Source organism: Ornithodoros turicata, chromosome 6 (genome assembly GCF_037126465.1).
Source record: "Ornithodoros turicata isolate Travis chromosome 6, ASM3712646v1, whole genome shotgun sequence".
Taxonomy (NCBI): domain Eukaryota; kingdom Metazoa; phylum Arthropoda; class Arachnida; order Ixodida; family Argasidae; genus Ornithodoros; species Ornithodoros turicata.
The window spans coordinates 25060076-25083224 of NC_088206.1; positions in this window are offsets into that span (position 1 = coordinate 25060076).

Here is a 23149-nt window from a genome sequence, read left to right on the forward strand (position 1 = left end):
GCATCAGAGCGGCTCTACACTCTTAAAAATGAACTTCACCGCATAGCACACTCCTAGCCAACCATTATCTCGAATGATATCGTTATCTGCCCTGATTTGTTGAAAACGGGGGGCGTACGCCATTTCTGTGACACTTATGCTGTTCATAATTGTCACAGAAAAGGCGTACGCCCACTGTTTTCAACAAATCAGGGCAGATAACGATATCATTCGAGATAATGGTTGGCTAGGAGCGTGCTATGCGGTGAAGTTCATTTTTAAGAGTGTAGTGTTAACATCAGCCTGAACAGCTCTGTTAACATTAGTATGAGAGCAGCTCCAGAGCATCAAGACAGTGTCTCCAATCACATCAAACCTGATATCACTCGTCAATAGGGAACACACCCATAAACGTGTGTTACCAAGGCAGTGCCTCTCTGCTACTCTGGTTACATGCTATGTAGTACAATGTGGCTTAACCTTGTTCTCTACACAACCTGTATATTTTTGTCTTCATTCTGCTAAAAATGCTTATAAACCCAGCATATGTATAAGCTCCTAGCTGCTGTGGTACTATTGTAGTTTCTTATCTTATTTTGATTCATTCTAGTCGAGAGTATTTTTATGAAAAGCTGTTTTACTGTACTTAGTCAGTACACCAATAAACGTTGAAGATGAACCACATATTTGCATCGTAATATTGCTCAAAGTATATGCACCTAGCAAAACATAAAAAACGTCCCAGCAAGGTACCAGATCATGTCTCTAAAAGACATCCCAGTGACATGATATGGATGCTTGTTTTAACATCCATAGGATGTCCACCCTGACATCATCGGGAGGATTGTGGACGTCCACAGGTAGTCCACATATCCTGGTAAGGATGTCTTGCAGTCATCCCAGGGACATTTATGGTTTACTGGGCACTGAGCGAATTTTATTTTAGTGTATTTACAATACTGTTTACCCATACTTATAGGTATAGTCGCAGGTGGATTGGTCACACGGCAATTTACAACAGCACAAGAACAGACAATTACAACAGATGTTGCAGTTTCTAACTTAAAGTCCCATGTCGGATTTTGCCTTCCACAGGTAGGAAAATTTGATTGGCTGAAGTGTGGGAAAGGAAAATCAGTGACGAAACCAAAATAACATGAAAATGAGCTTTTTTCTGGGGGTTCATTTTGAAACGCGTTCGGTGGTGTGTTATCGCATCTCTGAATGACAATGCACGTCTTGCCAAGTTACGGGGGCACAAAAGTGAACTTGCACGGCAAGTCGTCGGCAGTCCGAAGATTTACACGGCAACAGACACCTACGAGCACTAGTGCTAAAGTCTGAGGAAAATGCATCATAGATGACAGTACATATCCGTTACGAAACCGTTTGAATTTCGCTGTTCATGGTAATCAACCAATTTTTCTCGAAGTGCAGCACGCATAGATAAGTCCATGATTCGCTTACACGTCTGCCTTCAAGAAATGACCCTCAGTCTCCTTCTGAAACATTGCATCACTCGCCAACTTCTTTGAGAAAATTAAAAAGTAACATTTCTGCAACCACAATGATATCCAAGGAATACGCCACCAAGAGTCACTGGTGTATTCTGCATAGCGAAGCCATTATCAGCGACTTATACTAGGCCCTTGTACAGGGATTTTAACAGTGGTGACCGCAAAATTTGGAAAAGGCTCCGGCAGAGCCCTTTAAAACGAGCGAAACCCTTTGTATCTGTTGAATGTTATGTCAACATTCTACTGTCAACAAAGAAGATGATGAGTCATTGTCTGTGATACTCGCGTGACAGACATCGCGTTCATTCTAGTTCCTTTTAACGGAATAAACACATCGTCATCCCTCTCTGTCCTGTCTCATCTTCAACAAATGGTGCCGTGACCAGGATCGTCGAAGTGATCGGATTGGAACGGAAGATTATAGTAGAGAGAGCTACGGGCGACCGTAGCTGTACATCGAGAAGCCACAACTTCTGAAGAAACGTAAAGTCATGCGTGCACAGGTAACTGCCTTACTCAACGATATCGAACGGCGCATGACAAGGGAGGAACGCGATGCGACTGATTTCAAGGAACGGATGGAACGTCTTAACAGCCTCAATGCGATACTTATGGATGTTGACAGTCAAATCGAACCTCTTCTTACTGAAGATGAATTTGAAGATGAATATACGAGGCAAATCGGATATCAAAATCGTATTGGTACTACCACATTCAAGGCAAAAGAGTTCCTGTTGGCAAAGGGAAGTGTTTCGTTGCCAGTCATAAGAACGAATAACGACAATGTACCACCTGTCGTAGCTGTCACGAATACCGATAACGACGATGTCACGCTTCCGCCACAGGCTCCAGAGAGAGCGCGGCACAATGCAGTTCGGCTTCCTAAATTAGACTTGATGAAATTTGACGGAAGAAGGCAGCAATGGCAATTGTTTTGGAGTCAGTTCGAGTCTGCCATACACGACAACGCAAATTTGTCGTCGAGCGATAAGATGAGCTACCTGATGGCAGCCCTGCAAGGGGAAGCAGCGAATGCAGTAAGACGTCTTGAGTTGACTTCTGGCACATACGACAATGCAATTGCTATTATGCGTGACCCTTTTGGAAACGAAAATCTTATTCAAGAACATCTGAAAAGTCTCGCCGACATACAACCTGTACGATCAAGCCGACATGTATATCTGCTACGAAAATTATACGACTCTGTACAAGCCCACATCAGAGGACTAGAGTGCTTACATGTCACTATGGATTCATATTGTTCCATGTTGTATCCTATTTTACTCAGAGCTCTTCCTCCAGACATGCATTGCAGTTTAATCGCACAATTGGAGACAACTCGCAACTCGCCACTCCGGAGTCACGTACGCCAACTGGCACGGCTTTCCATCGAGACGCTTTACAGCTAGTGTTAAAGTTCATTGGCAACGAAGTTAAATATAGGGAGGAAATGGATGTACGCTTTCTTGAGACTGGTTTCAGGAAAGTAAAAACGACGAGTCATCCGTTCACAAGACAACCTAATGGTCCACCAGTCACAACGCTACAAAGTACAACACAATCGGGGAAACGAGATAACTGCATATTTTGCGGTGATACAAGACATGCCACTTCAGAGTCTAAAAGCTCGAAGTCTCTCGAGGAAAAGAAGAAGCTACTCGCGGTTCAGCGCCGATGCTTCCGATGCACAAAACCAAATCACTCGGCAAAACAATGTAGGAGCCATCCAAGGTGCAGTACGTGTTCCGGCCGACACGCATCAACTATGTGCGATCCCACATACAAACCGCAAATCAAAGACAAAGTCTCCGAAACTTCAAGTCCCGTTACTCTCAAAGCAACTGTAGCCAACCCAGATCATCCGAGCACCATACTACTTCAGACTGCGACTGCTTGGTCTGGGGGCGCCAGGACCGAGCGCTACACCCGCATCATTTTCGCCGGTGGTAGTCAGAGCACCTTTATTACAAAAGCCCTGTCTGACGCAGTTGGCTGCAAACGCATTCGCACGGAGGACGTCTCCATCGGAGCTTTCGGAAATGATCCACGACGACCGCAGGTGCTTGATCTTGTTGAACTACATATCAGACAACAACATACATGCGGCTGCCAAACCGTTCGGGCTCTGGTGGTGGAGAAAATATGCACCCAAATTCTGGAAATTCCCACACAGGACATAAAGGATCACATGCGCGAGTGCGGTCTACTTCTCGCTGACTCATCCGACTCTGCTGGCAGTCCACCACTAGAAATTCTGGTTGGAGCAGATTATTATTGGGATTTCGTGACTGGAAGGTCCCAAAAATTACGCCAAGGAGTACAGGCCATTGAAACAACACTCGGATGGACGCTGCAAGGATCTTGTTACGCCATGAATATTGTGAGAACGGCTAACTGCAACAGCGTGTTACGGTGTTACAAGTGAGTCAATTTCCGAAGAGGGAGCTAAATGAAATGATGGAATGCATATGGGATCTGGACAGTATCGGCATTCGCGCGAACGAGGCAGAAAACCGAGAATGTAACCCGGTAGTGGAAGAGTTCGAAAAATCCATTGTATTTGAACATGGGAGGTACGTGGTTGCGCTGCCATGGAAGACAGAAGTGTCAATTGGTGACAACAAGCGAATCGCCGAGAAGCGTCTCTCGCAAGTCACTAAACGACTTATGAAATCACCAGAATTGATGAAGAAATGTGACGATGCGATACGAGAGTACCTCATATCGGGTGGCGCAGAGAAGGTAACGAGGACGTGACTGAAGGTATGGTACATGGACATGTCTATTCCGCACCACGCCGTGATAAGAGAAGACCGAATGACGACCAAGATAAGAATAGTGTTTGACGCTTCTTCTCATGAAGCTCATACGCATTCGCTGAATGAGAACTTGCACCCTGGCCCAGACTTAAACCCGTCCATCGTGGCTGCTGTTCTTAATTTCCGGCTACAGCCTGTGGCTCTAATAGCCGACGTTCAGAAGGCGTTTCTACAGATGGTCGTACGGGAAGAAGATAGAGGCGCATTGAGATATTTATGGTACGAAACAACCCCACAGCAAGGGCAACCGCTACCGAAACTTGAGACGTGGAGAATGTCTAGGGTAACATTTGGGACCACGCCTAGCACCTTTCTTCTGGCAGCGATCGAGCGCTAACCCATATCCGGAGACTGTGGGCCTCATAGAGAACTCTATTTACGTGGATGATGTGGTATTGGGGGCCAGGAATGTTGAAGAGGCAGCGCAGAGATACGCTGAAACACAAGACATTTTTCGTACCGCCTCCATGAAACTACAGAAATGGGGTTCAAACAGCAAGGTAATGCGCGACAGATTTCGAAAGGAAAAGGACGCAGTCTTGCTGCCCACAACTACGAAAGTTCTTGGAGTGCCATGGGACCAGGCCAACGATACCCTATCGTTACCCATACATGGCACAGGAGAAGGTGACATGTAAACTCCGGATGTTACAAAGCGACAGGCCTTGCGTAAAATTGCGCAGATATATGATCCACTGGGGTTCATTCTACCGTATACTGTCACCGGAAAACTGATACTGCAATCCATCTGGAAAAGACAGCTGGGTTGGGACACGCCACTACCAAGTGACCTCAATGAAAGGTGGCGCGACTGGTACAGCCAACTCACCCTCCTCACAGATGTACAAATTCCACGGTATAATGGCATGACAGACTCGGAGCAGGCCGTGGCAGAGTTGCATTTCTTCTCGGATTCAAGTCCTGCTGCCTACGGGACCGTGGTCTATTTACGCCTCAAGGATTACTCGACAGGATACCGTACAGAACTGCTAATGGCAATATCTAGGATTGCTCCCATCAAAGAGATGACGTTCGCTCGACCAGAGCTCCTAGGAGCACTGATGGCGTCACGCCTTTCAACGTACTTGAGGGAAAACTTTAAACTGAAGACTCTGAATTACTTCTGGACTGATTCGATGATCACGCTACATTGGATAAAGGGCGATCCAGTACGTTGGACGAAATTTGTCTGCAATAGGGTAATTGAAATTCAGCAAAGCGTTGGGAAGGAACATTAGCAATATGTGGCGAGCAATACGAACCCAGCCGACCTCTTAACCAGAGGCATAGCGCCGAGACAATTACTGAACTCTGACCTGTGGTGGAAAGGACCGTCATGGTTACAAGTTTCACGTCATACGTGGCCCTCACCGGACAGTTCATCTATAGCCGAGAGCTTAGAAGTGCACCATGTAGTGTTGCAATCGAATCAAGAGACAGCAAATCCCATAGTGGATGTGGGAAGATTCAGCAACTTCCTTCCTTCACCGCAATTTCCTTCACCGGATGACAGCATGGGTGCTACGCTTCATAGCTAACTCAAGGAGAACGAATGTGCATGTAGGGCCGCTGTCGGCGGAAGAAGTCGAGAAAGCACAAAATTATTGGATCAGGATAGTGCAGAGTTCGGCATTCACAGGCGAGATCAGCTGTTTAAAAGGGGGGAGGCCCATTCCCGAGTCATCCAAGCACCGGGATCTCAGGCCATTCGTGGACGACAGCGACATTTTGAGAGTCGGCGGACGTCTGCGCTCAAGCCAGCAGTCATTTGCAAGGCGTCACCCCATTCTCATCCCAGCACACTCCTACTACGGCGACCTCTTGATATTGGCATCGCACCGTCAGGTACGGCATTCTGGAGTACGAGATACACTCGTCCAGGTCAGGGAAAGATTTTTGATGATGAAGGCACGGCAACAAATCAAGCGAGTCATAAGGAATTGTACAACATGTAAGAAGAACGATTCTAGGCACTTGACACAAGTGGATGCTCAACTACCGGCTGAACGCATAACAATGTGTCACCCTTTTGAAGTCGTCGGCGTCGACTTCGCCGGACCTCTAACGCTGAAACGCAGAACTAAATCGTACCAAAAGGGATACATTGTCCTGTTCATGTGTGCCGTCACCAGAGCCGTACATATCGAACTCTATGAGGACATGTCAGCGAACAAGTTTCTACCGGCGTTTCGCAGATTCACAGCTCGTAGAGGAAATTGCCATACAGTTTATAGCGATAACGCAAAGGCTTTCAAGAGAGCAGCTAAAGAGCTTGGCGCGCTATGGAGTGTAATGAGAGCTCCCATCATTCAAGACTATACGGCCATCAGAGCAATCAGGTAGCGTTTTATACCAGAGCGGGCTCCGTGGTGGGGTGGATTCTATGAGCGGTTAATGCGCTCGGTAAAATCCGCAATTCGAAAGACTCTATCAAGGACAATTGTAGACTTCGCCGAGATGGAAACACTACTCACCGAAGTGGAGGCCATGATTAACTCCAGGCCGATCACGTACGTCTATAACAAACACACAGAGCCCACGCCATCCACAACGGCAGACATGATTACTGGAAAACGACTACTAGCGCAGGCTACAACGACCTCTCCCCTCCCGACAACGACAACCCCTCCCGAAGATGCATTGCAGGATGCCCTCCAGTCAACAGAGTTAATGAGGAGCACATAGAGGATGCGCCAACAACGCCTTGCATTGGTATGGGAAAGATGGCAGAGAATATCTCAGCGAGCTTCGTTCTGCACGTCACTCAAAGGGCTTAAAAGGGACCGATGTGAGTGTCGGTGACGACGTTCTCATCGAAGAACCGAACCGAACCAGGCTACAATGGAGAATGGGGGTCGTGGAGAAGGTTTTCCCGAGCTCCGATGGAAGGATCAGGGTATGTCTGTTGAGGACATCCTCTCGGACCACACTCAGAAGACCAGTGCAACATCTCTATAAGATTGAGTCTTCACAGCTACAACGGCCAAACGATTCTGCTTCTTCGCGGGCGGCAAGCTGCTGAATGTTATGTCAACATTCTACTGTCAACAAAGAAGATGATGAGTCATTGTCTGTGACACTCGCGTGACAGACATCGCGTTCATTCTAGTTCCTTTTAAGGCGGTGCATCACCACCGACGCTCTATGGGAATCCCCATACATTTTTCAACTCCCGTAGCGCCGCGAAAATTTGGTTGATCTCCGTGCAACTGTTTTTAAATGAAAGACGATGCTTAGATCTAGTGCGTGATCGAAGCAGATTTTGCGTTTTAGACTCAGAAATGTTTATATCGTCGTCGAAAGGTTTGGGAAAAGCTATATTTCGAGATTCCGCTCTCTTACAAAATAGAGCCGCCCAAAATTGAAAATCTGGCTCAATCACGCACTAGAAAAACATATCAAGAACCAATACCAACAAAGATTTCATCTATGTTAAGCCGTTGGCTCGGCACACGAGTTTTTGTCAGGTATGGTCATCCGTGGAGTACGCCGCTTCAGAATGGGCAGCGCAGTGCTGCCATCTCCCATCGAGTGTGTCGTCACAAGCAACAATTTGACCGCTGGAAATGCAATACCGCTGCACGTGGCCGGAAGACGACGAGGCCGACGTTGACCATGACGAGGGAGCACGAGCACGGGCAGCGTAGCCCAGCCCCAAATTTTGTTTGTTCAACGATGCTCATTTTCTCGGGGGATAGTAGATGAAACTTATTTGTCTTGGAATTCCCAGTCGCAGCCACGGAAATGTGGAAGGATCATGCTTGTAAAAAAAATAGTGGCGCTGGATAGGTTATACAGTGAAATCTTTTCTTTTACACTGGATGCCGGAAACCTGACAGCGCTTTTAGCACTCATCCAGTAGGATGTCAACGGGAAGGGGGGACGACTTTACAATAGTTATTTAAACCGCACTGGGAATCCCCTCGTCCCATGACGTGGTTAGGAGCGCGGATCAAGTGCGGTCCCCTAGACTCCAAGCATTTGGAATTTCGGGCGGTGGATAGAGCTGGTTGGAGCAGATTTCAGACACGTCCATACCGTTTAGTGGACAATAAGGTACAGCGGATAATTTGATGGGCAAGTGTGCAGATGTGCTTCGGCTGAGAAAAGTTATTCAGGATCGAAGTTGAATCTGAATGGAAGTTGAAATGGAATCGGAGCACTTGGGACCCAGGTTGAAGTACGGTAAATAAATGGATATAAATGTTGGATCCCTCAGATTGGGAAATGAATCTCAGCGTTACGACGTCATGAGTGAGCACTGGGATGGCGGAAGCGCCAAAAACCGGCGGCACGGCAAACCCACCGTGCCGTCTTTCTCACACCGTTACACAATGAGGGCGTCAGGGTGGACACTGATGAACGTGAGCATATGATGCCAGTAATACCTTAGTGGTACCTCAGAAAGTTATACATGTGTAGTTGCTCGCACGATGAAGCAAATATTACAACACCTGGATGACTCCGCCTCGTGTGCGCGAGACACAAACCTTGCGATTTCGTCCTAAGCAAAGCGTACAAAAGTTTTCGGCGTTTGTCTAAGCTATTCGGCAAGTCTACGACGAACACGGTCTCAGTCGCTGTTCGTGCGCCGGCCTCTGCTACATCGCTTCAGCAAAATGGGTTCTACAAGAGTTTAGGGAAGCGAAAGCGTGACAGGCGACAGCTGTTGAGGATGCACAAGGTACGGCGTTTGCACGGTGCATCCGTCACGCTGGAAGGAGGCCACTCCTCTACCTTTGCGTCGAACGACGCCGGAGCTGTCGACATTGAGGAAGGGTCATCAAGCCCGCCAGAAGACGGATCCGGTGCCACAGAAGGGAGACGGATTGTGGACCTAATGCATCTGTTCAGGAGCTTCAAGGCGCTCGGAATTCATCACCCTTTCAGTTGTACACTTGCGGACATGGAAGTGGTTTCTGAACGCAGGAAAGGACTGCTCAGTGAACTAACATTGCAGTGCAAAATGTGTGGACTGAAGGATGTGATTGACACTGACCGCCCACCAAGCGTCGACCAAGATAACATGGATGTGAACACCGCTGCAGTTCTGGAAGTCATCTCTAGTGGAACAGGATATTCAGCCCTTGCTGAGTTCTGTGCCGCTCTAAACATGCCATGTATGGCGACTGGAACATTCGCTAAATACCAAGACCAACTGGCGGACGGAATCGAACAGGTAGCATGGACGTCAATGAAGGAGGCTGCAGAGGAAGAGGCTGAGATCGCGCGAAGACAAGGCGACATTGATGAGGACGGATGTCCGCTTATCCCTGTCGTCGCCGACGGAGCTTGGGCCAAGCGATCCTACAAAACTAAATATGACTCGCTTTCTGGCGTAGTAAGTAGTGTATGCATATTACTGTCATTGTTACCACGTATGTAACGCATTGTGCTTCTTTATCTGCAATGCAATCCGTATACTGTCATCGAAATATGAACCGCAAATTGAACAAGTGTATTAGAAGCACTTCCTTATACGTCTTGTTGCACGTCCCTAGGGAGTCATCGTCGGCTTTCGCACAAAGAAGGTCCTGTACCTCAGTGTGAAGAACAAGTTCTGGATCTGCGCTCGGGCGGAAAACCTCCGCGCGTCCCCAGGGAAGCATGCTTGCTACAGAAACTGGTCTGAGAGCTCTTGCAGCATGGAAAGAGCTGCCATTGTGGAGGGCTTCCAGCGCAGTGTGCAGATGTACGGCATAAAATACAACTGCGTCATTGCCGACGGAGACTCCAGCATGCACAGTGCCTTGCTCTCTGCGTCGCCATACCCTGGGCTGTACATCGAGAAGATTGAGTGCCGCAATCATATCCTACGGAATTATATAACGAACCTCAGAAAGCTGCTTGTGAGCAAAAGCATGCAGTCCGTGCCCGTGGCGATGCGGAACATTCTCAATTGCAACCTGAGACGGTTAAGGTACGCCGTTACAGCAGCTGTGCAATACAGGTCACAGCAAACAGACCTGCCGTTTGCACAACGCGTGAAACTTCTAGAAAAGGGAACTCCAGTTCCATTTGATCTCTCGGTCTCCAACTGGTCATCCCAATTCGCAGACATTCTCAATTGCAACCTGAGACGGTTAAGGTACGCCGTTACAGCAGCTGTGCAGTACAGGTCACAGCAAACAGACCTGCCGTTTGCACAACGAACTTCTAGAAAAGGGAACTCCAGTTCCATTTGATCTCTCGGTCTCCAACTGGTCATCCCAATTCGCAGACATTCTCAATTGCAACCTGAGACGGTTAAGGTACGCCGTTACAGCAGCTGTGCAGTACAGGTCACAGCAAACAGACCTGCCGTTTGCACAACGAACTTCTAGAAAAGGGAACTCCAGTTCCATTTGATCTCTCGGTCTCCAACTGGTCATCCCAATTCGCAGACATTCTCAATTGCAACCTGAGACGGTTAAGGTACGCCGTTACAGCAGCTGTGCAGTACAGGTCACAGCAAACAGACCTGCCGTTTGCACAACGAACTTCTAGAAAAGGGAACTCCAGTTCCATTTGATCTCTCGGTCTCCAACTGGTCATCCCAATTCGCTGACAATTAGCTACTGTTGGCCCAATTGACAACTGATTCCAATGCCGAGTTGTAAAGTAAGGGATGTGTGGCTCAGTATTTTCAATACAATTAGTCAGTGCATGTGCACCTAAACTGTTAATGCGTCAATAAGCAACAGTAATTTAATTACTTTCGTCAGTATTTTATACTTTAAGATTAGTTCGTCCTCCGAAGAGCGAGATTTTTCGGTATAACTAGCTGAGAACGCGTAAATTAGCTTTCATAGCCACAGCTGGATAGCATATAAAATGATAGTGACAAAGAAAGTTCGTGGTTCTACATAGCACGAGCAAAGCTTTCGCTGTCCTCACTTCAGTTTGAAACCGAAACTTGATGCTCTCACCGTCATGTCTGACGCAGCGCATCGGCATCACGTCAGAATCTGTTTCAAGTTGAAACAACTTTCAACGGTTCAAACTTTCAACGGTTTCAACACGTTTCCGTTGGCGTGTTGGCGTCAATCGCGTCGATCGTGTAGCGCCATGAATTAAGCGTTTCGTCTGGTTTTTCAAACCGTGTAAGAACGTGGATATAATTGTACCTGTGTCGTGAGCTGCTGTGTTATGCGTAGAACTTCTCTTCGCACCCGTGCGCCACAGTTATGCATACGGGGTGAGAGCGGCCGCGTGTCGTGGCATTCCGATGGTAGGGGTCAGAGTGGCGCTCCAGTCGCACTTTAGCGCAACAGCCCTATTGTGGGGCACGTAGATGCTCTTCTGTCTCTAGTCACGTGCATGGTAATGTGGCCGTCAAATGCACGGGCCTGCTCGGTGATGGCAAAGAAAACTGCCTTCGTGAATGGCGCGACATCGTCACGGGTCACCAGCTCTCGCGCGGCGGGGCGTGGTCGCCTTTGATTCACTGTATGCTGTTCGTTTCATTAATTTCATGTTATCTGGAAAACGGCAGTCGAAATAAAAGCTCGTTTTTTTAATCATGCAGGACTAAATGTGATGTGTTGGGGTTGAAGAAGCCTGAACTTGGGCCCATAGAAGGAGATATGTACACAAAACACGGGGAGCTCAAACCAGCAATGTTTAATAACACACACAACAATAGACATATAACAACGAAGTGAGCGGAAACTGAGGGCAAAAGGGCATAGATTGAGAAGTTACCCGTCAAAAAGAACTCGTTACAAGTTAAGTTACCGTGTGCAAAATGTAACTAAGTTAATAACGAAGTTCTTCAGCCTGAAATGTAACTCGCAGTTACTGAGTTACTTAAAAAAAGAACGAGTTATTTCCAAGTTACTTCGGACACAAAATAGCATTACGCAGGTGCAGCGTGCGTGAGCAGTTGAGTTAGACCTTGCCTGCGGAGTAGCGCAACACGCTTAGATCGTTTGTCCAACAGTAGACCCCTCCCTGTTTGTAAACAAATTACGTCATAGTGTTCCATAGCGCCAAAATTTGGTAGACTTGAACTACGCTCGAAGCGAGAGGTGAACGAGGTCGCGCGCGAAAGCCACGGTCTTGAGGGGATACGATATGGTCCCTTAAAGGGATGGTCTCGTACCCCTGCCCCTCTCATAAAGTGTACCATTTGATTGTCCCTTGTTTAATATGGAGTACTGCGAATTTACGCGACAAAGCACGTCACAGTTATTAAATAACCGAATTAAATTGACAAAGGTTGCAGAGCATGCCACGGTCTGTGTTAGCAACAATAAGAACGGCTACGTCGCTCTGCGGGAAAGTCCGTGATTGAATGCAGAAATCGTCTGTTTTCGCGCGCGCTAGTGCCCCGGCGGGAGAAGACGACCTACAGAAATGACTGGGGACCGCGGCAACTCTCGTACATTTTCTTTCAGTTCTCATGCGAAAAACGCACATTCCAAGAAGTGGCCCTCAGGCTGGTTTAAAACAACTGTGTTAATCCTCAGAAAGAAGTTAAAAATCGCAGGACAACCCCACCCACAGTCACAAATCTGAAATCGCCCGTCATCGGGCGCTCCCGGTCGCATTACAGCTCCGACCAGAAATATATTACGCGCGCTTCCATTACACTCCCCGTTGCACACTGATCATGTTTCGAAATGAAGTGTCGCTGACGACGTACATGGGGAAGGGGTGCGTGTTTCATCAAAAACCGCATTAAATACTCGCAGAAAGAAAACACGTGACTTAGCTTCCACGTATCCGATTATATGCGCCACATTCTCGGAGACCCCACAGTCAATGCACGGGCTACATTCTCCGCTCGCGGAGATATACGTGTGAGCGTCCCCATTTCGGGAGCAAAGGGGAGCTTATGGGGATGACTCAATCCGAGTTCCTTCTGTTCTGCAGTTTAAAACTGCCATGACAACGGCGGCTTACCCGGAGGCCGACGTCATGCGTGACGTTGCATGAGAGTGTAGAGCAGATTTGGTCGTCTGCTATTACGACACATTGGTTGTTCTGAATGAAACCTTGACGGTTGTATGTGTACAGTACTCGTGAAGATGGTCTTGGCTAAGTTTCGGAATCGCCCAGGCTGTACGAGACCATCCCTTTAAAAGGACGCGACCCTCGGTCCTACTTTTCTTTCAAAAATCGCAGGACAACCCCACACCCGAGAGTGTTCGTGGAACACAGCCCTCTCCTTCTGATTTGTTTCGGTTTCAGTCTGTCTTCCAGTGTCATTATGACGTTTCTCTGGTAGAGGCCTATTCGAACGCTTTGCATCTTGCTCCTTGTGGGCGCGCAATGGTTCAGCTTCGTTTCAATGGCAGCGGTTCTTACTTCCTGAATAAAATACTGTCATTGATTGAATATAACGTTTTATGGCAAAAAAATGCCATGTAGGAACCGGAGAGAAAGCACGAAAATGTGCGGACGTGAGTGAAAAGAGAGTTAAAAGTAACTTGGAATTTTACTTAAGTTACTTTGGCGAAGTTACCTGAAAAAGGAACGAGTTCCCCTGAAAGTTACCACGGCGCAAAGGTACCGAGTTAAGTTATTAAAATAGGAACTTAGTTACAGTAACGAGTTACCTCGAACTCTGCAAAAAGGGGCTGAAAAAATTTGGAAATCAGTGACCAGTGTTATCACCAACAAATTCACCGAAAGAACACGAAGCTGCTAAAAGAAATGACATACTACTTACTGTGGCGCATTTCCCTGGCACATCCATCCACCACATTTTGCTCTACATTCCCACGCATTTTGTATAATGTCTGTCGTCGTGTTCGTCGTTGTGTCTTATGTTGTATCGTTCAGTTGTGTCGGCTAGTTCAGGTCGATCCTTGACAAAATCTCCACATGTTCAATACGTCTTTAGTGTTTTAAAGGGGCCGTAAACAGGCCACCAAACATTTCTGAAATAATGATAGCCCATGAAAGGACGCAGATCATAATACCCAAATAGTATATATTTTGTTCGGCTCGTGCCAGCTCATTGACCCATATAACTGCTTTCAAAGATGAGTAACCAGCGAGCCTCTCTCCACCACGCATACGTCACATGGCTACGTAGCGTTTTGCCGTCCAATCGGGGGGCCGAGCTGCGCACATGACGTTTCAAATTACCAGCCAATAAACATACTTCGTTATCAGTTGTGAGTCGGAGCGCTCAGTTTGTTTGTGTGAAACGACGTTTTCCGTTCCGTGGTTCCGAAATTCAACGTCATGACATCTTCAACATCTCCAGCTGGCGCAAGCGTCAACAGTTGAGCTGCTATCACATGACACGATCCGAATCCGGGTTCCTCCCAGTCACGACGTGACATGGCCAGCACGCTATCCACTGTACCACGCGAGCTGGTGACGCGATGCCGCGTGGCTCAAACCAAAGTACGGCAGCCCAGTTATCGGAACCATTCGAAGATGACGAAGATGTTCCATCGCGCACCTATATACCTAATGGCGAATTCGGGTGGTCATTTCGGAGCAACTTTTTTTGCCAGATCTCGAGCAGTCATGTTCGCTTGGTCAAAATGAAGCAAATCCCGCATGTTCGCGTGGCGCTTTCCGAGCGCTCGGAATTTGCTAGCTAGCACTTTTTTTGCCCGGTCTCAAAACGATCGAGCAGCAGATTGCTCAACTGTATCCAGTGTCGTCACATCCGCACTGCAACGATGGCGAGTGCCCTCATTGGCCCGCATGTTGAAATCACGTGGTTTAGCAGACGACAGAACTCGAAGACTTGCGACCACGACGCCCCTAGCGTGATCCAAGTACCTAAAACCGCTAGATTTCTAGCAATCATGTTCGGGTGGCAACGGTCACGTGATCCAGCTCGGTCGCCGACCTAGCAATTTCCGAGCGCTCGGCCGTTTTGCTACGAAATGACCACCCGAATTCGCTATTAGATTCCGGAACTGTAGTCCCGGATATTCATTCGCGCTCGTGGTGTGCTGCGTGCTACTGCCCACAGAAAACGTAGTGCGCGTATGATACCTAAATTAAACGCATTTTAACGCAGTTTGGGAGTTTGGGGCTGTAACTGTTTAGATTTTGAATAGAAAAGGATTCACGTTCATCTAATCCAATTCCACATTTGAAATAAAATCATACGTGGAACACTCGATCGTGAGGAATCGTGAGGATCGGTGAGGAAAGCGCTGCGTCAAAATTGATAGCAGAGCCTCCGGAGCCAAGACGGAAACGAGGAACGACTGCCCGTGTTGAACGATTAGCACGAAGTGCCTCGTGAACGTTACTTCACGAGTCCTTTATTTTCATCACAACAGCAAAGCAAAAGAGAACAAAGTGATGATGGGTGAAACTGTGAATTGATGTAATGAGTGCTTACAACATTCTCCCCCTCACGCTCATTCGTCAATTCACGGTGAAATGGAAAGTCCACAATGTACGGCGCAAAAGTTGTTCTTGACTCCTGATACCGGTTTCGTCAGGTAGTCGGCTACCATTTCTGTAGTGGGGATAAACGATACCTGAAAAAGTCCATCTTCTATTTCTTTCCTAGCAAACAAATATTTGAGGCCGATATGTTTGGACCTTTGGTGTTGGACGGGGTTTTCAGAGAGCTTGATTGCAGATTGATTGTCACAATATAGTGCTGTCGCATCTTCGCATAGAGAGTCAAATCCCAGCTCACATAAAAACATCCTGAACCACTTCCCCTCCTTCATGGCTTCACACAGAGCCACATACTCAGCTTCACAGGTCGATAAAGCGACTATTCTTTGTTTCGTGGATTTCCAGGAGATTGCCGCTCCCGACATTATGAATACAAATCCACTCTGAGATTTTCCACATGCCGTATCTGAGTTCCAACTAGCATCCGAATACCCGTGAAACCGGTCGTTGTTCGCTTTGTACTGTAGGCAAAAACTCTTTGCCCCTTGTAAGTATCTCAACACTCGCTTTGCCATTTTCCAATGTTGGATGGTGTAGGACGTGTTGAATTGGCTGAGGTAGTTGACCGCAAATGCTATGTCTGGTCGGGCACAAGATACATGAGGCTTCCAATGAGGCTTTGGTAGGGAACGTCCGGCCTCTCTTCCACCTTTTGTTTCTTGACGGTGTCTTCTTGGCGGGTTTCCATGGGCGTCTTAATAGGCCTGCATTCGTCCATGTGATACCGATGCAGTATCTCGTCGATGTATTTCGTCTTGCTAATACTAATTGTCTTCTCGTCCTGGTTTCGATGGACCTCGATGCCGAGGATTTTTGTAGGATCTCCCAGGTCTCTCAAACTGACTTTCTGGTTTAGAAAGCACAATGCCGTCTGCAGCACTTTGTCGCTGTTAGCGAGAAGTAATATGTCGTCCACATAGACTCCAAGTATTACTTTGTCTTGACCTTTTTCTTGTACATAGACGCACCTATCTGTTTCCAATCGTCGGTAATTTGCTGTTGTCAGTATCTTATCCAGTGTGCGATACCATGTTCGACCTGCTTGCTTGAGTCCGTATATAGACTTGCGTAGGAGGCAGACTTCCCGTTGGGCTTCTGTTGGATCCGTGCCTGGGGGTAGTTCCATGTAGACCTCCTCCTCCAGTTCACCGTGGAGATAAGCTGTTTTAACATCCAATTGGCGCATCGCCATGTTTCGTTCGTTAGCGAGTGCTAGCAATGTCCGTAGACTGGTTAATTTTATAACTGGTGAGAAAGTTTCGAAATAGTCCACGCCACGTTCTTGTGTAAATCCCTTTGCTACTAGTCTTGCCTTATACCTTTTGCTTCCGTTACTTTCGTTCTTGATACGAAAGACCCATTTGCTTTTTACCACTTTCATTCCCTCTTTTCTGGGAACCTTTTCCCATGTACACATCTCTTCATGGGATCTTAATTCTTCTTCAATGGCTTGTTGCCATTTGTCGCGGTCTGGTGAGGATAAAGCCTCTTCGAAACTCTGCGGTTCAATTGGGGTGTCGCTAGCTTGACGACAGTAGTCCGGCTTTGTTGGATCTACGGTCAATCGGTCCGGTTTTTTGCATAGTCTCTTGGACTTTCGACCTTCAATGTCGTTTTGCGAGTTCCTTATGACAGGTTCGGGTGCGGTTTGTAGTTCTTCGGGACATATTGTCAATGGAACCGTACTGGAATCTCCAACGACACTTTGTTGCAGAAGTTCTGATCCTCGTCTATCTTCCCAAAAGAAAGGTTTCCTGCTGAAGAAGACTTGGTCTTTCGAGGGGTCGTACAGCCTATACCCTTTTCGGTCATCACTGTAGCCCACAAAGATGCAGGACTTGCTTCGTGAGTCCAACTTGCGTCGAAGCTGCGAAGGTACCGATGCGTTGGCGATACAACCGAAGATTCTAAAGTAGCTCACAGACTGTTTCCGCCCGGTCCAAATTTCCTCGGGTACCATCCCATCTAGTATTCGCTTAGCGCAGCGATTTCTGACGTACACAGCAGTGTTCATTGCTTCAGCCCAAAATTTTTCTGGCAAGTTTGAGTCACGCAGTAGCGTCCGCCCAGTTTCAACAATGGTCCTATTAGCCCGTTCAGCTAAACCATTTTGTTCTGGAGAATAGGGAACGGTCCGTTCGTGTATAATGCCCTTCTTCCTGAAGAAATCTTGTAATTGCTTGCCTAGGAATTCTCCGCCGTTATCAGTCCGTACGCGTTTTGTTTTGTTCCCAGTTTGGGTTTCCGCCATACGTATGAAATGTTCTATCTCTTCAGCTGCGTCGTCCTTGTGCTTGAGAAAACGAACAAACATTTTCCGGCTGTGGTCATCGACGATAGTGAGAAAAAATCTGCTACCGCCTACCGAAGCTTCGTGAAAAGGACCGCAAATATCCATGTGTACAAGTTCCAAAGTGTTGTCTCGTCGCCCTCCTACGTTCGGGAATGAGCTGCGCGGTTGTTTTCCGTGGAGGCAATTGATGCAGGTAATGACAGCTCCAGTCAAGTTTGGGAGTCCCCTAACAGTATTTAATCGTTGCATCTCAGTCAACGTCGAGTAGTTGACGTGCCCCATACGCTTGTGCCACAAATTCTTCAGGTCTTCTCTAGATGCGCGGGCATGTTCTGGGTCTGGTGGGATGGCCTTGGCATACAGCTTGTAAATGCCGTATCTGTCTTCGGCGCTGAAAACAAGTTCCTCTTCGCAATAGACTTTGCATAGGCCGTCGCGGAAGAGAACCGTGAACCCATGTTGTGCCAGTTTAGATACGGAGATAAGATTATCAGCCATCCCTGGTACATGAAGTACGTTCCTTGCTGTCAATGAGTTAACCTTCCTTCCAATCGTGACTTCGAGTTTAACGTCGCCGACTCCCAGCGCTTCCATTACTCGTCCGTCTGCGAGTGTCACTTTTCTCTGCTCGCTCTTGTAATTCCAAAGCACGTCCAAGGATCCTGTCATGTGACTGCTTGCTCCAGAGTCGACCGTCCAACAGTCGGACTCATTATTTTCGCAGGTACCGAAAGCATATTCGCTGCGTGAGCCTTGTGTTGGGACTTCTTCACTGGTCGAGTTCGCTATCCTCGCAGTCTGGTTTGGCCTGTCCCCTCTTCTGATGACGAACGGTGATGGGTTTCCTCTCTTTAGATTGCGCTCTCGTGGTCCCGACGAACGGCATTCTCTGGCAAAATGGCCTGGTTTACCACAGTTGTAACAATGTAGTTTATCGATCACTCGTGGTCCTCTGTTCATGACTCGCGCCTTGTGCGCAGCTTCTTCAGTGGTATCCCTCCGCTGTCGTAGCTCTTCCTGTACTATGGCGTACTTCACTCTCTCGGGCGTCAAGTCGGATGCGTTACAAGCATCAAAACTCCTGGCCACGTTATAGTAAGCCTTTGGGAGCCCCTGAATCGCTAGTGAGGCCACTTCAGCGTTGTCAATCTTCTCACCTAGTACACGGAGTTGCTCTGCCAAATATTCGACGCGCTGCATATACTCAGTAGCAGTTTCCTGATTTTTCCACCTGGCGTTGTTAAGTTCCCTCTTCAACGTCAACACCCGTTCAAGGACTCGACCTCTGTTCACTTCCTCGAGCTTTTGCCAGACTCCTTTTGCTGTCGTCTGGTTTATCACGTAGCTGGTCTGGTTCATTCCGAGTGACTGGACGATGACATTCATGGCTTCTGCGTCGCTTTTGTTCCATTCTCGAATGACTTCAGACGTAGAGGTTTCTTGAGGTGACCTCGAGGAGGTTGTGGGCTGTTGAGGAGGATCATCCGTGATCACATGCCATAGCCCTTTGGTCTTCAAGTAGACCGTAACCTTGTAGCTCCAAGTCGGATAATTGTCTTTATCTAATTTCTCCAGTTGACTCACTGCCTGCGTCATCCTTTCTGATGCGTCGGGTACCGGGGTCGCTAACTGGTAGATAAGTCCCGTTACAGGGTTCCTGGGCCCATAACCATTGATAGCAGAGCCTCCGGAGCCAAGACGGAAACGAGGAACGACTGCCCGTGTTGAACGATTAGCACGAAGTGCCTCGTGAACGTTACTTCACGAGTCCTTTATTTTCATCACAACAGCAAAGCAAAAGAGAACAAAGTGATGATGGGTGAAACTGTGAATTGATGTAATGAGTGCTTACAACAAAAATGACGTAAAGTTAGAGCGCGGGGCGGAGCCAAAATGCGAAAGAGTGCAGTGAATATTTCATCCGTATGCAAGCGCCTTTTGTTTTTAAGCGTTAGTAATTGCAAGGAGTTTTCACTGCATAAGTTTCAATAATATAACACAAAGAAATGTGCACCTTTTGTACCTGTTTGCGGCCCCTTTAAATGAAATAGGTCCATTTTTTTATGTTTTCGATGCAATTGTTTCTGCCGTTGTTGGCGCTCTTGGTATAGTACTCTTACTGAAAGTCCTGTCACCCACCCTGAAAACATCGTCGTTGATATTTTAGAAACACGACTGGGAGTCGATATCTGCATTCGCATGGGAGCTGGCGTCGTGAACGTGGAAAGTATCTTCAGAAGGTTGTCAGGCACACACAGGTGTGCCCAGACTCAGGCTTTTAAATTATGGAGTTGTTAGGGTACTTCCACACCTACTAACCTGAGACAGCCCACTGTTCGCTAGCTAGGCGACCCCAATTTCTCTTCCATTTATTTATGTTTAGTTCATGTTTTAGCAGCCCTTGATCTCGGTTCAAAGATAACCACTGTAGGTGGGACTGGGTCATATACACTGTTAAAACAGAACTTCACCACATAGCACGCTCCTAGCCAACCATCATTCCGAATGATATCATTCTGTGCAATGACTTGTTGAAAATGAGAGGAGGCGCCTATCTGGGACAGATTATCTTGTCCCAGATAGGCGCCTCCCCCCTGTTTTGAACAAATCATGACACAGAATGATATCATTCGGTATGATGGTTGGTTAGGAGCGTGCTATGTGGTGAAGTTCTGTTTTAACAGTGTAGGCCCGGTTGAATTCCCGCTAGCTAACGTTAGAGAAAGTGGGTCCAGTCGTAATTTCATGATAAGGGACGCTTGATCGCGGATCAACACTTAACCAGCGTCGGTGAAACTGGCCCTTTCTCAGGCAAACGTTCGTCGCTTCGGGCATGGTTGGGCGATATGTTTTACACCGCAATGTATTTTATGCAAAATAAGATACTGCGTGACCCGTACCTGAACCACGTTCTGGTCTGTTGGATGCCAGTACGTAAGCAATGGAAGGATGTAGCCAAAGTTGAAGGTAATAACGACAAAAGACGATATGTATGGCTGCAACCCTCCTTCCGCGAATATTCACCGTGGGTAACGAGTCAACGCGCGGGCGGCGGAGAACAATATAATGACATGCAATGGAACGGCGGAGCACTACAACTTGATGGTTTCAATCCCCACCCCTGTCCTCACACACCTAAGTTTTCCTTCGCCGAGGCAAAAGCAAAAAGAACGTCGTTCGGCACGCACCACGATACATGATTGATAAGTTATCAAGAATCGTGGTGCAGGTTGAGCGCCTGTAGCTGTTATCGGTGATAACAGCGATAGGTGATCTCTTGTTGCACAGACAGCTGTGTACCAGCTAGCATGTCGAAAAATCGGTGCTCATATTCAGCAGTAATAAGTAAGGAAGGACGCTGGACTGTCGATAAGGAAGGATAAAAGTTTACACTTCTCCGCAACGTCACCTGTCTGTGATGCTACGTCCACACTACGGCACTGAACGTCGCGAAAGCCACTAACGACGGGGATGCCGGACAACTTGTCACGTCCACACAGCCATCCGCGAGAGCCGGGAAAGCCGCGAAGGCGCCGAACAACGCGACGCGAGAGTAGAGATTGCTATTTGCTTTTACGGGAGCGCTGGGAAAGTCGCGAGTCAGGACCAATCAACGCGCTCCACGAGCGAGAATGCTGAGGAGGAAGAGCAGCGGAATGGACAACAAACATGGCGGACGCATAACCTACTGGTCTACGAAATTATAATCAAGGCTCTAAGGCAGCGCGAAATGTTGTACGACAGCAAACGCAAGAGGAGCAGAGACGTAAATATGAAGACCACATCACAGCAGCTCCCGAGGGAAGACGAGGAAGTAAGTGTGTGTCGACTATGTGGAGACATGTGTAGATGCATGCCGTCTGGTGCTCGCAGCGGGCACCTCTATTCAGGTTGCTGTATAAAACGTAATAAACACGTGTTCTGCAATTGTTATCTTGATTTATCATAACGACAATATACGTATTACGCGTGAGGAACTTGAGTACAGTTCGAAGAATGAAACGGATCAGTTTTTGAAGCGGAGGACGGTGGAGTGGAGTGGAGTGGCGTAGAGGAAGACGGGGAGGTCTGCCTGTCAACACCGACGGCAAGTTTCACCCGCTGGGAAAGGGGAGGGAGAGGGGGAGGGAAAGAGAAAGGAAACAGTCAGCTGGTGGTCGGGGTGGCAAGGGTCCAAGGTTGCTGAAGTGGTCCTGGAGGTCTGGGTGGGTCAGGGGTGGCTCTCGGGATCCAGGCAAGTCCTGGGGGGTCCTACGCTGCCCTAGGCAGCGTCAGGCTGTGGAAGTCTGGAGGGTGGCGACGGCAGCTACAGGTGGGTGTCCAGGCCGGTAGAGCTCAGGAACTGCAGCAGCTCCCTCTGTGTAAGTTGGCTGTAAGCTTGCGAGCTCGCGACGCTCCGCCCATCGTCGGGGCTGCGCAGGTGGCAGTCGCACGATCAGTAACACCAGGCTCCAACAGCTCCCCATAGAGCCCATAGTTTGAGATAATTCACACAACACTGGGCACACGACCAATGAGAGTGCAACGTTGTAGAAATTATGCAATGCCAGTCGACCAATCAGGAGCCTTAACTTTGGCTGACCTTTCGACCGGTTCTGGCTACCATCGACTTCTACCGGATTTCACGCCTGCCGCAGTTACCCGATATTCAAAATAACTGAAGCTTCTTTTGGCTGAAAGAAGTATTTATTTGACACAAAGCACTGATTCAAAGATCTGATACATGGATGCACTGTGAATACAAAGTCCACTGCGTTCCTAACGCACTGTAACTAAGTTTGAACATGAAGCAAAACGAACAATGAACACATCATATGAGTATCACTCCATTCTGTAACACTCGAAAATCGGTGCAGTTGACTTTAAATGTCACCTCATTGCTCCGTTAAGAGAATAACATCCAGACACAGGCTTTATTTTCTAATGATTCTGATTCCTACATAGTTCCTTTTGATATACACTCTACTGAATACCACTTTGAATAATAACGTTAAAGTAGTTGAGGCAGACTACTGCGGACCAGTGTTGTTTTTATTGTTCACTCTATTGGTTCGTGATGGATGACAATGCCACATAATGTTTGTCATGCTTTCAAGACGTTTGCTGAATCATGCAATTCGAAATTATATATTATGTGCTCCGAGTTAATTGGGCTACAAGGACGGGAGATA